We start from the raw sequence: 13,238 nt of genomic DNA, 5'->3' as shown, positions 1-13,238 counted from the left end.
AGTTTTTGTGGTAAAGCACTTTACTGAGTGAACCAGAACCTCTGTTCCTGCAATTTGTTATGGTTAAATTGAACTTTGCCTTCTTTAAGAGAAAAAGTTAGCCAGGTAGTAGCTGTGCATGCCTTCAATCCCAGCACTTGGGCTGAAAGATGGTTCAGTGGGTAAAGATGCCAGCCACCAAGCCTAGCAACTTAAATTCAATCCACTTATTAGGAGAGAACCAACCAAAGTTGTACTGACTTCCACATGCAACACACACACATGCACATCAACATAATAAAGGAAAATGTTAATCTTAAATCACCTGCAACTTTTTAAGATCTTTCCCGAAGGTATGACCCAAACAGTTTGTATCATATGATTTCCATCTGAAATGAAGAGAGATAATATGTTTTTAAAACTGAGATCCTGCTCTTGCAAGTTTATTATTTTTGTTGCTTTTGAAACAGGGTCTCACTATATAATGGCTGTCTTGGAATTCTACTCTAGACCAAGCTGGCCTTGAACTCCTAGAGAACTACCTGCCTCTGATTCTCAAGTACTGGGATTAAAGGCTTGTGCGACCATGCCCAGTGGTTTGGTTTTTATTTATGTCGTGTGGGTGTAGGTGGCATTCATCTGAGAGTGGAAGTCGGAGGACTCCCACTGGAAGTCTGTTCTCTCCTTGAACTCTATGAGGTACAAGGATTTAGCAGGTCTTTACAGTTGGCAGCAAATGCTTTTTAACTGCTGAACTATCCCAGTAGCCCACTTTATCTTTGTTTTGTTTTTATTTGTTTTTGGTTTTTCAAGACAGGGTTTCTTTGTAGCTTTGGAGCCTATCCGGGAATTCACTCTGTAGACAATACTGGGCCATGTATACCAGGTCTGCCTTTTCCTGAGGAATATGGAAATATAGGTATGTACACCCGACTACACCCAGTTTGCAAATTATTATTTATCTAGCACTAGGAGGATTGAATCTACATAAAACCTGCCACGCACTCTGAGCTGACATGGTCACATAAAAAGGATAAAGGGAGAGCTGGAGAGATGGCTTAGAGGTTAAGAGCATTGTCTGCTCTTCCAAAGGTCCTGAGTTCAATTCCCAGCAACCACATGGTGGCTCACAACCATCTGTAATGGGGTCTGGTGCCCTCTTCTGGCCTGCAGGCATATACACAGACAGAATATTGTATGCATAATAAAACAGTAAATATTTAAAAAAAAAAAAGATAAAGGGCTCTTATAACTGACAACAGGACTGAAATTTAGTGAGTCTGAGATGCTTCTTCCAGTTATAAAACTTGGCCCTCAATAGTCATTCATTAACTACATTTTCAAAGAAAACTACTTGCTGAAAAATATGAATCAGCAACTTGTTTTTCTTTTTCTTTTCTTTTTTTTTTCTTTTGTTTTTCGAGACAGAGTTTCTCTGTATCTCTGGAACTGTCCTGGAAATAGCTCTTGTAGACCAGGCTGGCCTCGAATTCACAGAGATCTAGGATTAAGCGTGCACCACCACGGCCTGGCTCAGAACAGGCCAGACATGAAGATAAACGTCTTTAATCCCAGCATTTGGGAGGCAGAGGCAGGCATATCTCTACGAGTTCGAGGTCAGCCTGTTCTACAGAGTGAGTTCCAGGACAGCCAGGGCTGTACGGAGAGAACCTGTCTAAAAACAAAACGAAAATAACAAAAATACTCGGCGCTGTATCTGTCCTAATAAAGATACGTAGCCACTAATTGTATGAAGCTACTTAAAATTTACTTTAAAAAGTAAGTATAGTTTCTCAGACATACTAACTACATGGCAAATACTAAATGGCCCTGTGTGGCAAGTGGCAACCATACTCAAACACCAAAGGTCTAGAACGTGTTCATCGTGACAAAGTTCTACGAGACAAAGTAACAATCAGAACTAAGGCCAACTCGTCGGAGAACACGACCGCCTCTCTCGAGTCTAGACCAGTGGCGTCGGGCGTGACCGTAAATCTCTCCGAGGCGCCGTGGTCTTCGAGAATCCGCGCGGACCCGGCACTCACGCGCAGGGAGGACTTTTCACAAGACGGGCGTTAACAAACAGTACAGGCGGCACTGCAAAAGCTCCCAAACACGGCTCAAATCCGGAGCCTCCGGCGTAGCCCGTTTTCCTGGAGTGCTCGGCGGGGCAGGCCCAAGTGGATCGGCGCCCGCCAGCCAGAGGCGCTGGCCTCCGACCTCTCGGTGAGCTAAGGAGGCAACGAGGAGAGAAGCCCCGGAGACACACCGGGCGCCCTGCGGCGCCGGCTGCTGCCTCCCGGACAGCTTCCAGTCATCAGGGAACGCCAGGACCCGGGACGCCCCGGACTCGCAGGCGGCGGCGAAGGCGGAGCCCCGACAGCGCCGGGGAGGCGCGAGGGGACCCCCCCCCACACACACACAGCGGCCAGCCAGAGTAAACAAGGCCTCGACTCACGCCGCGCACTTACCGGGAGCCGCGGCCCTGCGGCCGCAGAGCCTAGGCCGGCCAGATCAGGTCAAGCTGGGCCAGAAGAGCCTGACTGGAGCGTAGCGGCAGCGGAGGCGGCGGGCGGGCGCGGGTCGGGCCCGCGCTGCTTCCTCCGGCGGAGCAGTCCCCGCAGCTCCGGAAGTGTTCTGCGCAGTTGCGTCACTTCCGGTAGGGGGTCGGTCCGCGGTCGCCGGAGAAGCCAACAGGCTTCTAAGGAATGGGTAGACGGAGGAATTGCCCAGAGGTCGCTTTTGAAGGAATGATCTAGGTTTTTTTATTCCCCCAGATTTAGCCTACCAGCGTCTTTATTAGATACATATTTTATATTTTCTTAAATTTAATGTGTGTGCCACGGTTCGCTGTCAGAGGTCAGCTTTCCAGGATCGGTTTTTTCTCCTTCCAACATGTGGGCTCCGAGGATCAAACTCTGGGCTTGGCAGTAAGCGGGTGCACTCAGCCTCTCATGCCCTTAGCTGAGATATTTTTAATTATCTTTTTTTCTGACCATCTCCTTACTTCGGTGTTTCTACTCTGACGTAGAGCTTGAGAAAACGTTCAGGGGACAAATGGAGTAGGTAAAAGGATCATAGTTTTCGGGCAACCGTGGCTTGACTTGAGCCATCCTCGGAGCTGACTGTCACCCATGTTTTTTTCACAGCAGAAGAAAACAAACTAGGCCAACCAGTGAACTTGGGTACTTGAGTTGACAAAACATTTCCATGTAAATCGTGATGCTACCAGCAAAGGATCCATATGTTGTCTGCAAACTACTTTCAGCTATCCCTTTGAGTTACTGGTAACAGATCCACTCCAGTGAATAAGGGAGGAACACCTTTCTTTAGATGACTTGCACCTATCCAGTGCCATTTTATTTTATTATTATTATTATTTTTTTTTTTTTTTGGTTTTTTGAGACAGGGTTTCTCTGTAGCTTTGGTGCCTGTCCTGGAACTAGCTCTTGTAGACCAGGCTGGCCTCGAACTCACAGAGATCCGCCTGCCTCTGCCTCCCGAGTGCTGGGATTAAAGGCGTGCGCCACCACCGCCCGGCTCCAGTGCCATTTTATGAGAGACTTGATGGAACCTTGGATTTTGGTTTGGAGCCTTGGGACCAATTCCAGACCCCTTTCCCTGCAGGTACTATGGAATGGTTGTCCTTAGAATTCCAATACCTCACACATGCATGCACTTAATAGTGACTAAGGGCTGGGCGATGGTGGCGGAGGTCTTTAATCTCAGCACTTGGGAGGGAGAGACAGGTGGATCTCTGACTTCGAGGCCAGCCTGGTCTACAAGAGCTAGTTCCAGGACAGGCTCCAAAGCTACAGAGAAACCCTGTCTCGAAAAAAAAAAAAAAAGTGACTAAAACCTTATCTGCTCTTGCAGAGTGTTTGGGTGAAAGTGCCACCCCAGCCCCTGGCACCCAACCTTGGAGCAGGACTGGAACAGGAAGTTCCATTTCAAACCCTCCCCTGGGAGATGCCTTTGTCCGGACTCGGGAAAGCCGGCCGAGCATTGACCACTCCCACAGGCTATTTAGGCTGCCGTCCAGAAAAGGAACACAGTGTCTCCGGTTTCACGTGGTCTCCCCCCTCCGTGGTCTCCCCCTCCATGCTCTCCCGACCACCTAGGAGTGCTGCATCACACGTGGGCATCTTTTATTGGTCTAATTGGGTCTGACTGGAATTATTTGCATCGGTGGAGAGGCTCGTCTTAAGAACTATTCCTAACACAGAGGACAAGAGTTCTGTTTCCAACACCTTCATGGAGGTTCATGACTGCCTTTTTCTGGCCTCCATGGGCTCATGGACACTCATAGTGTACATATACTTACAAAGGCTCACACACACATAAATTTTTCAAAAATTTAGAGCCACTCTCAAGCTCCAGTATGTCAACATAATGCTGCTCACCTACAATCTCCTGGGCTTGCAAGTGCCACAGCATAGTGACATATGGCTTCCCGGTGTCCACCACCGTCGGAATAAACAACATGAAGTTCAGCCTAGTTTGGTGGCAGTAGGCGACACCTTAAACCTGGCGAAGGGACCCAAAGAGTTAAATGTGGGCTATGAGCATGAGGAGACATTTTTGAGGAAGATGTACACGTTGCTTGAGGTGCTTGTGCTTTAGAGCACACATCTGTAGTGCCCAGAATTTGATCATGTGCCGGGCAGTGGTGGCAAAGGCCTTTAATCCAGCAGAGGCAGAGGTAGGTGGATCTCTGTGAGTTCAAGGCCAGCCTGGTCTACAAGAGCTAGTTCCAAGATAGCTAGGGCTGTTACACAGAGAAGCCCTGTCTCGAAAAACTAAAAAAGAAAAAAAAAAGAAAACAAAGAATTTGATCATGTTTCCCCAGTCCACTTTGGGATCCCTAATGCTGCTACGTGATGCGGGGACTGAAGCACAGCCCTAATTAGTCTTAACAATAAAAACCCAGGGGCTGGAGAGATGGCTCAGTGGTTAAGAGCATTGCCTGCTCTTCCAAAGGTACTGAGTTCAATTCCCGGCAACCACATGGTGGCTCACAACCATCTGTAAAGAGGTCTGATGCCCTCTCTTCTGGCCTGCAGACATGCACACAGACAGAATATTGTGTATATATAATAAATAAATAAATAAATATTTTTAAAAAGAACAATTAAAATCCAGTCAGTGAGAGTGAAAGCTGAAAGGGCAGAGACTAGAGCAGCTACCCACCAGCAGGTTCTTACCTCTACAGAGTTTTAGAAAGAATGATGTTAATCACGTCAATCCCATCTCTGAATCCTCAGACTGAATGGAACTGATATCCTTCTCCACCTACCTTACATTCCTGTCTCCACCTTCCTAGTGCCTCCCAAGTACTGGGACCGAAGGTTTGAGATCTGGGATCAAAGGTGTGAATCATCCTGCCTGGTTATTTCTCTTTTAGACAGGTTCAGGTGGTCTTGATCTTCTGCTTCTTCTTAAGTGCTGGAATTAAGGTGTGTGTAACCATTGCCTGGCCTCTATGGTTAACTAATAACTAGCTCTGCCCTCTGATCTCCAGGCAAGCTTTATTTGTCACAACACAAAATATCATACAACAGGAGACTGAGTCTTGCTAGACACCACTTTGCCATTTTGTGACCATGTATGTTTGTTGTATAGTCTGTGACCCTGACCTCCTCTCTATAATGCATCGAGCAATGGGGCTCTTGAGCTCCAATGTGTGTGCCTGTGTGTATAGATATTTCTCACTAGTGGTTCAAAATTAACTGTGTGTGTGTGTGTGTGTGTGTGTGTGTGTGTGTGTGTATATATATATAAATTAAATTTAGGGGCAGGAGAAATGTCTCAGCACTTATAAGCATTTACTGCTCTTGAAGAAGACCTGCATTCGGTTCCCAGCACCCACACAGAAGCACACAACCATCTCGAAGTTCATTTCCAGGATCTTGTGCTCTCCTACAGGCACTGCACACATGTGATGCACATGTGTATATACATACAAAACACTCATTCCCATAAAACTTTTGTGTTGTTTTTCAAGACAGGGTTTCTCTGTGCAACTTTGGGTTTTCTGAAACTTGCTCTGTATCCAGGCTGGCCTCGAATTAACCTGCCTCTGCCTCCCGAGTGCCAGGATTAAAGGCATGTACCACTACTTCCTGGCTTATAAAACTTCTTAAAAATTAAAAATTCAAGCCGGACGATGGTGGCGCACGCCTTTAATCCCAGCACTCGGGAGGCAGAGGCAGGAGGATCTCTGCGAGTTCGAGACCAGCCTGGTCTACAGAGCTAGTTCCAGGACAAGCTCCAAAGCCACAGAGAAACCCTGTCTCAAAAAACCAAAAAAAAAAAAATTAAAAATTCAGCCGGGCATTGGTGGCACATGCCTTTAATCCCTGCACTCGGGAGGCAGAAGCAGGAGGATCTCTGTAAATTCGAGGCCAGCCTGGTCTACAGAGCAGGCACCAAAGCTACACAGAGACAACTTGTTTCAAAAAAAAATTAAAAATTCAGCAAGACATGATCTAAAACATCTAACAACAAAGATGGCCCATTTTTATCCCAGCACTCGGGAGGCTTAAAGAGAAAGACAACCACAAGTCTGTGCCCAGCCTGAACTACATAGCAAACATCAGGTTAGTCAGGGCTACATTGTGAGAACTTTTCTCAAAAATACTAAAATAAGGGGCTGGAGAGATGGCTCAGAGGTTAAGAGCATTGCCTGCTCTTCCAAAGGTCCTGAGTTCAATTCCCAGCAACCACATGGTGGCTCACAACCATCTGTAATGAGGTCTGGTGCCCTCTTCTGGCCAGCAGGCATACACACAGACAGAATATTGTATATATAATAAATAAATATTAAAAAAAATACTAAAATAAAAGCTCTACCATATGGACAAAGGAAATGGCTCCTTCTATAGGTCATAAGCAAGACCCTTATTTGGTCTCTAAGACTAATAGCTTCTTCTATTATGAGACTAATCACCTGTGTTTAAGCTTCTCCAATAAAACAATGAGTAATTGAAAATAGAGTGGTTCGTCAGGAAGGGGCAGATTTGACACAAAGGTGCTCATGAAAAGATGGCCTCAATATCAGAGGTGATCTGCAGCTGACACCTCCGCACGATGCACAGAGCTAGCCTAGGATTAGGAGGAGCTGAAGGAGACTGAGCAACACTGCAAGTAGCTGAAGTCTTAGCCTCTAAGTTTCCATCATAAAACATCCAGTCAGTAAAAGAGGGTGGGTGAACTCCTGTGCACAAAGTCCTCCTCCTCCCATTTAAAAACTAAACAAATAAACCCTACTTTAACTCTTTGTTTCCTTTTTCCAAACCACTTAAAATAACAACTGACTCTAGGTGTCTTTTTTGCTGGTTGTTCAGTATTTTGTTTGTTTGTTTGAGACAGGATCTCTATGAAGTACTGGCTTTCCTGGAACTTGATATATAGACCAGCTGGCCTCAAACTCAAAGATGTTCTCCTGATTGTTGGGATTAAAGATATCCATTACAGGCTGGGTGGTGGTGGCACACACCTTTAATCCCAGCACCCGGGAGGCAGATCTCTGTAAATTCAAGGACAGCCTGGTCTACCACATGAGTTCTATAGGACAGCCAGAACTGTTGCACAGAGTAAACCCTGCCTCAAAAAAACAAAAACAAAACCCAACAACAACAACAGAAGCACTACCACATATGGCCTGTTCTTTGTTGTTTTTAATACTTATTTCTTTTTATGGAGCTGAAGAGATGGCTTGGTAGTTAGGAGTACAGAGGACTAATGTTTGATTCTGATTCCCAGCTCTCATGTGTAAGGGTGTTCCACCTGCATGTATATATGTGCACCAAGCATGTGCCTGGTGCCCAGGGAGGCCAGAGGTTTTGGATCCACTGGGACTGGCGTTATAGACAGCTGTGAACCGACTTGTGGGTTCTGGTCAGAATCAAACCCGGGTCTTTTGGAAGAACCAGCCAATACTCTTAATTGCTGAGCCATCTATCCAGCTTGGCTGCTTGGGTGTTTTGTTTGTTTGTTTTAATGTTTGTCTTTATCTTTTGTGCGTTGGTGTTTAGTCTGCATGTATGTCTGTGTAAGGATATTTGATCCCCTGAAACTGGAATTACAGACAGTTGTGAACTGCCATGTTGGTGCTGGGAATTGAACCTGGGTCCTCTGGAGAAGCAGCCAGTGATCCTAACGGCTGAGCCATCTCTCCAGCCCAGCTGTTTGTTTTTTAATCTACCACTGGTAGTACTTCTGGAGAGCTTTTAAATGTCACCAATAATTAATATTACACCTAACAAGACTTTAAATGTCTTCCCTTTAACCACCATTTGGCCTTTTGGTTCTTGGATTCAGAAGTACTGTCCTTTCTTACTCTTTATTTCCTTCATAACAATATTAATAATAATTATTATTCTCTGTCTTAGAGTTTCTATTGCTGTGATGAATACGCAGAGGAGAAAAGGGTTTATTTGACTTACATGTCTACATCATTGAATGAAGTCAGGATAGGAATTCAAATAGGCAGGAACCTGGAGGCAGGAGCCAATGCAGAGGCCTTCAAGGGGTACTTCTTACTGACTTGCTCATCATGGCTTGCTCAGCCTACTTTCTTATAGAACCCAGGATCCCACAATGTGCTGGGCCTTCCCCCATCAATCACTAATTAAGAAAATGCTCCACAGGCTGGCCTACAGCTGATCTTATGGAGGCCTTTTCTTAACTGAGGTTCCTCTCAGATATTTTATTTTTGGCATCTCACAAGTTGACATAAGTCCAGCAAGCACATCCTCCTTTTTCTTCTCTCTTCCTCCCCTTTCTGCTTTTGCTTTATTATTTATTCACTTATTATTTTAGAGAGGATTTCAGGTATCTTGGACTGGTCTCCAAAAACTTGATACATTGCTGGGAATCATGGGACACATCTGTAGTCCCAGCATTTGGAAGGCAGAGGAAGAAGGATAAGCTCAAATTTAAGTCCAGTCTGTTCTAGGCCAGCAAGGGCTAAAGACCAAAAGACCTGTTTCAAAAACAAATAAGAAGTGTCTGGAGAGATGGTGTCATTCTTTTTTAAAAAATGCTGCAAGATCGGCCGTAGGCAGCAGAAATGCTGTAGGTCCCAAATGGTGGTGGCGGGCCATGTGGTGGCAGGTAGCGGGCCCTGGGAGCAGCCAGTCCCAGGCAGAGACGGCTGCTGGTCCCAGAGCAGTGGTGGCAGGCCATGTGGCAGCAGGCAGTGGGCCCCAGGCAGAGAAGGCTGCTGGTCCCCGAGCAATGGCTGGTTCCAGGCAGGGAGACACATGGCAGGCAGGCAGAAGACAGAAACATGGATGGACACGACATGCAGGGTGAGGTTGAATGTTTATTCAGGGAGTTATGGAGAAGGAAGGGTGAAGGGGGGGAAAGAGAGAGAGGGAGAGAGGGAGAGGGAGAGGGAGAGGGAGAGGGAGAGAGAGAGAGAGAGAGAGAGAGAGAGAGAGGGGAGAGAGAAGGAGGAAGCAGAGAAGTGGGGAGGGAGGCAGAAGCGAAGCTGCCTCTCCGAGAGGAAGATGGAAAAGAGAGAACAAGCTCAGGCCGGAAGGTGAAGATCAGCCTGCCTCAGAGGATGGGGCGGGGGAATGGGTGTGGCTTGTCTCTTAAAGGGACCAAAACCATAACAGATGGCTCAGTGGTTAAGAGCACTGACTGCTCTTCCAGAGGACCTGGGTTCAATTCCCAGCACCCACATGGCAGCTCACGACTGTCTGAAGATCCAGTTCCAGGGGATCTGACACTTCACGCCAATGCACATAAAATAAAAGTTAAATAAAACATAAAAAAAATAAGAATCCCTATGTAGGCAGGAATGACCTTACCCTCTGCTTCTACATCTTATGTGCTAGCATTGCAGGTAGACATGCCCCACCATGGCTAACATTTTTTTAGTGCTCTCTCTGTCTCGTGTGTGTGTGTGTGTGTGTGTGTGTGTGTGTGATCAGTGTGTGATCAGTATTGCTGATGGGACCGCAAGAGCCTGTGTATAGGTATGGAAACCAAAGGAGGTATCAGTGTCCCTCAATACCTCATTCCGTTGACCAGAGTCTCTCCTTGAACTTGGAACATGAATTTTTGGGCGAGGCTGGCAGCCAACAAGTTCGAGTGACTCTTGTCTCTGCCCCCACAACAGTCCTGGGGTTACAGGCAATCACAAACCATGCTCAACTTATTCTGTCCTTGCAGGAATCAGGTCCTCATGGTCATGCAGCATGTCCTCCTAACCACTGGGCCACACCTCCAACCTCCTTGCCCACTTTCCATTTGACAGGTGCTCACTCTGGTGCTCACTCTGGCCTTTAACTATCCACCCTCCAGAGCTATAGAATTAGAGGTGCACATAGCCATGTCCGTGTCACTCTTACCAGTGGACATTCTTAGGAAGTCTATATATAGAGATATATACACACATATGTGTATATATATACACATATGTGTGTGCGGATACATGGATACACACACACATTCTTTTTTTTTTTTTTTTGGTTTTTCGAGACAGGGTTTCTCTGTGGTTTTGGAGCCTGTCCTGGAACTAGCTCTTGTAGACCAGGCTGGTCTTGAACTCACAGAGATCTGCCTGCCTCTGGCTCCCGAGTGCTGGGATTAAAGGCGTGTGCCACCACCGCCCGGCCACACACACATTCTTTATCCTGAAGTCTTCATGACTGCCATCTCTTAACCAGCCGTGTCCTCTGAGCATCAAAACACAATGGAAGCAACAACTGCTGCAGATTTTCCTCTATTGCCTCAGGTTCCTTTTTATTTATTTTTTAACGCATGACCCTTGCCTTCGCTGGCCCTGTCCTATGCTGCTATAATTATCTCACTTGGTTTTGCTGCCCCGGTCTCTCTCCACACAAATTGATTCAATTAAGATAGATTTTTTTTTTTTTGGTTTTTCGAGACAGGGTTTCTCTGTGGCTTTGGAGCCTGTCCTGGAACTAGCTCTGTAGACCAGGCTGGTCTCGAACTCACAGAGATCCGCCTGCCTCTGCCTACCGAGTGCTGGGATTAAAGGCGTGCGCCACCATTGCCCGGCTAAGATAGATTTTTCAAAAGAAATCCCATCACGTCACTGTTGTGTCTGAAATTCTTCCACGGGGCCTCATCACCTCCTAAGAGAAGAGGTTGCTCCTGTACTGCTCCAACCTCCTTGCCCTCCATTCTACCGTAGGTCTTTGGGGACCAGCCAGTGCTCAGCTAGTGCCCTTCCTTATCCTCCCCTCCCTACCTCATGTATTTTTTCCCATTGACCCCATTGGAAGCCCTTCCCCTTAGTGATTGCAGAGTCTTTGGTCTCCTACTCCTTGGTTACTTCTCTGGTTGTTTTCTAGGTCCTTCCTCATCTGTCTGTACTCTGAACCCTAGAAGGGAAAGGGCTCCATCTCTGAGCATTTTCATCTAACTTCACTGATTAATACCAAATTTAGCCACTAGCCCAAGTCTATCTTCAGAATCCTGGATCAAGGGATAGATCTATTAATAGACATCTTAAACTAATTATGTCTAAACTGTCCTTTACCATATTATAATCTGCTTCTACCCTGCCTCTTCCTTAACCCCGAGTTGCTCAGGGAAAAAAAAAAGCGTTAGCATCACTCTGTAACCCTCTCCCATAAACCTTTTTTTTTTAAAAAAAAAGATATATTTATTCATTTTTTTATTTTATGTGTTTGAATATTTGCCTCCATGTATGTCTGTGTACCTGTGTACCTGGTGCCCACAGAGGCTGAGAGAGGGCACCGGATCTCCTGGAACTGTAGTTTTAGACAGTTGTATGGTGCCCCTAGGATGTTGGGAAAGGAACCTGGGTTCTCTGAAAGAGTAGCTGATTCCCCAAACCGCTCCTACGCAGGGCGCATCCTCACTCACTACCTGGTCCTTTGGGCTTTCCTTTAGAACATAGTCACAGTCTGACCACTCCTTATCACTGTCTCTGCCTAGGCCCTGGTCCAGGCCAACATCTCTACCTGTAACCTTTAACCTCCTCAAGCCTCTTGGTTTTTTCCTTGCTATTTTCACCAGCAGTTAACAGGGATTCTGTTTGATTTTGTTTTAAAATTTCATCTGCATAAAACCCTTCCCAGAAGAGATCGATGTAACACACAAACTTCCTTCTGATAAGTCTTCATTTCTTCTCTATCCTCATCAGCTCATCCTCTCTCTCTCTCTCTCTCTCTCTCTCTCTCTCTCTGTGGTCTCTCAGACTGGACAGTACAGGCCATCTCAGAGTTTTTGCATTTTCTTTAACTTTTGCCAGTAAGGTTCTTCATCCTTTGCCCAGTATTTGTGGACAGGACTTATTTCCTTACTTCAGATCGCAATCCTTTACTTTTTCAATGAGATCTTCTCTTGTTTAACTAATTGGAATTATAAATTATTTGACCCGCACACTTTCTTTCCCAGATTTGTTGTCCTACAGAACAATTTTTTACTATAAGATGTACAATGCAAGCCGGGCGGTGGTGGCGCACGCCTTTAATCCCAGCACTCGGGAGGCAGAGGCAGGCGGATCTCTGTGAGTTCGAGACCAGCCTGGTCTACAAGAGCTAGTTCCAGGAGAGGCTCCAAAACCACAGAGAAACCCTGTCTCGAAAAACCAAAAAAAAAAAAAAAATGTACAATGCATTTTCCTCTTATCTTTGTCATGTTTTATCAAACTTTTTCAATTTTATTTTTAAATATTTATTAAGTATACAATATTCTGTCTGTGTGTATGCCTGCAGGCCAGAAGAGGGCACCAGACCCCATTATAGATGGTTGTGAGCCACCATGTGGTTGCTGGGAATTGAACTCAGGACCTTTGGAAGAGCAGGCAATGCTCTTAACCTCTGAGCCATCTCTCCAGCCCCAAATTTGATTTTATTTTATGTGTGTTGTTTTGCCTGCATATATGTCTATGCGAGAGTAGCTGCTCTGGAACAGGAGTTACAGACAGTTGTGAGCTGCCATATGGGTGCTGGGAATTGAACCCAGATCTTCTGGAAGAGTCATTAGTGCTCAAGCACAGAGCCATTTCTCCAGTCCCAGGTTTATCAGACTCTTAAAGACAGGGACCTACGAGCTGTGCTTCTGCCATTGTTCAGCACCTAAAAAAGAGTAGCTGGCACATAAAAGGGTGTATGCGACCTCTGTGGAGAGCACGGAGACACAGGATCACAGAGGACCAGAGGAAAAAAAGCACTCAAGCCCAAGAAGGCTTCCTGGAGGAGTAAGTCCAAGGCAACAATCCCAAGCCCCTCCCTTACATCATTAGAGAA

At 46.0% G+C, this 13,238-nt stretch overlaps 1 protein-coding gene across 4 annotated transcripts in view; it reads right to left on the bottom strand.

Moving 5' to 3' along the window:
- Arih2 (ariadne RBR E3 ubiquitin protein ligase 2) overlaps positions 1–2,595 on the bottom strand; it is a 56,436-nt gene extending 53,841 nt beyond the window's left edge. For 2 of the 4 annotated variants that reach the window (XM_041677157.1, XM_041677160.1), the window contains exons 1-2: positions 2,451–2,595; positions 305–368 (exon numbers count right to left, since the gene is read on the bottom strand). The gene's annotated coding sequence lies outside the window, so the exon portion shown is untranslated. The remainder of the gene's footprint in view (positions 1–304; positions 369–2,450) is intronic. The other 2 variants (XM_041677158.1, XM_041677159.1) reach the window with 1 other exon arrangement.
- Between the last annotated feature and the right edge of the window lie 10,643 nt (positions 2,596–13,238).

Source organism: Microtus oregoni, unplaced genomic scaffold (assembly GCF_018167655.1).
Source record: "Microtus oregoni isolate MIOR12 unplaced genomic scaffold, Mior012 000028F_ref0000031, whole genome shotgun sequence".
NCBI classification, from domain to species: domain Eukaryota; kingdom Metazoa; phylum Chordata; class Mammalia; order Rodentia; family Cricetidae; genus Microtus; species Microtus oregoni.
Note: the sequence above shows the minus strand (reverse complement) of the source record. Positions and strands in the feature narration are given on the sequence as shown.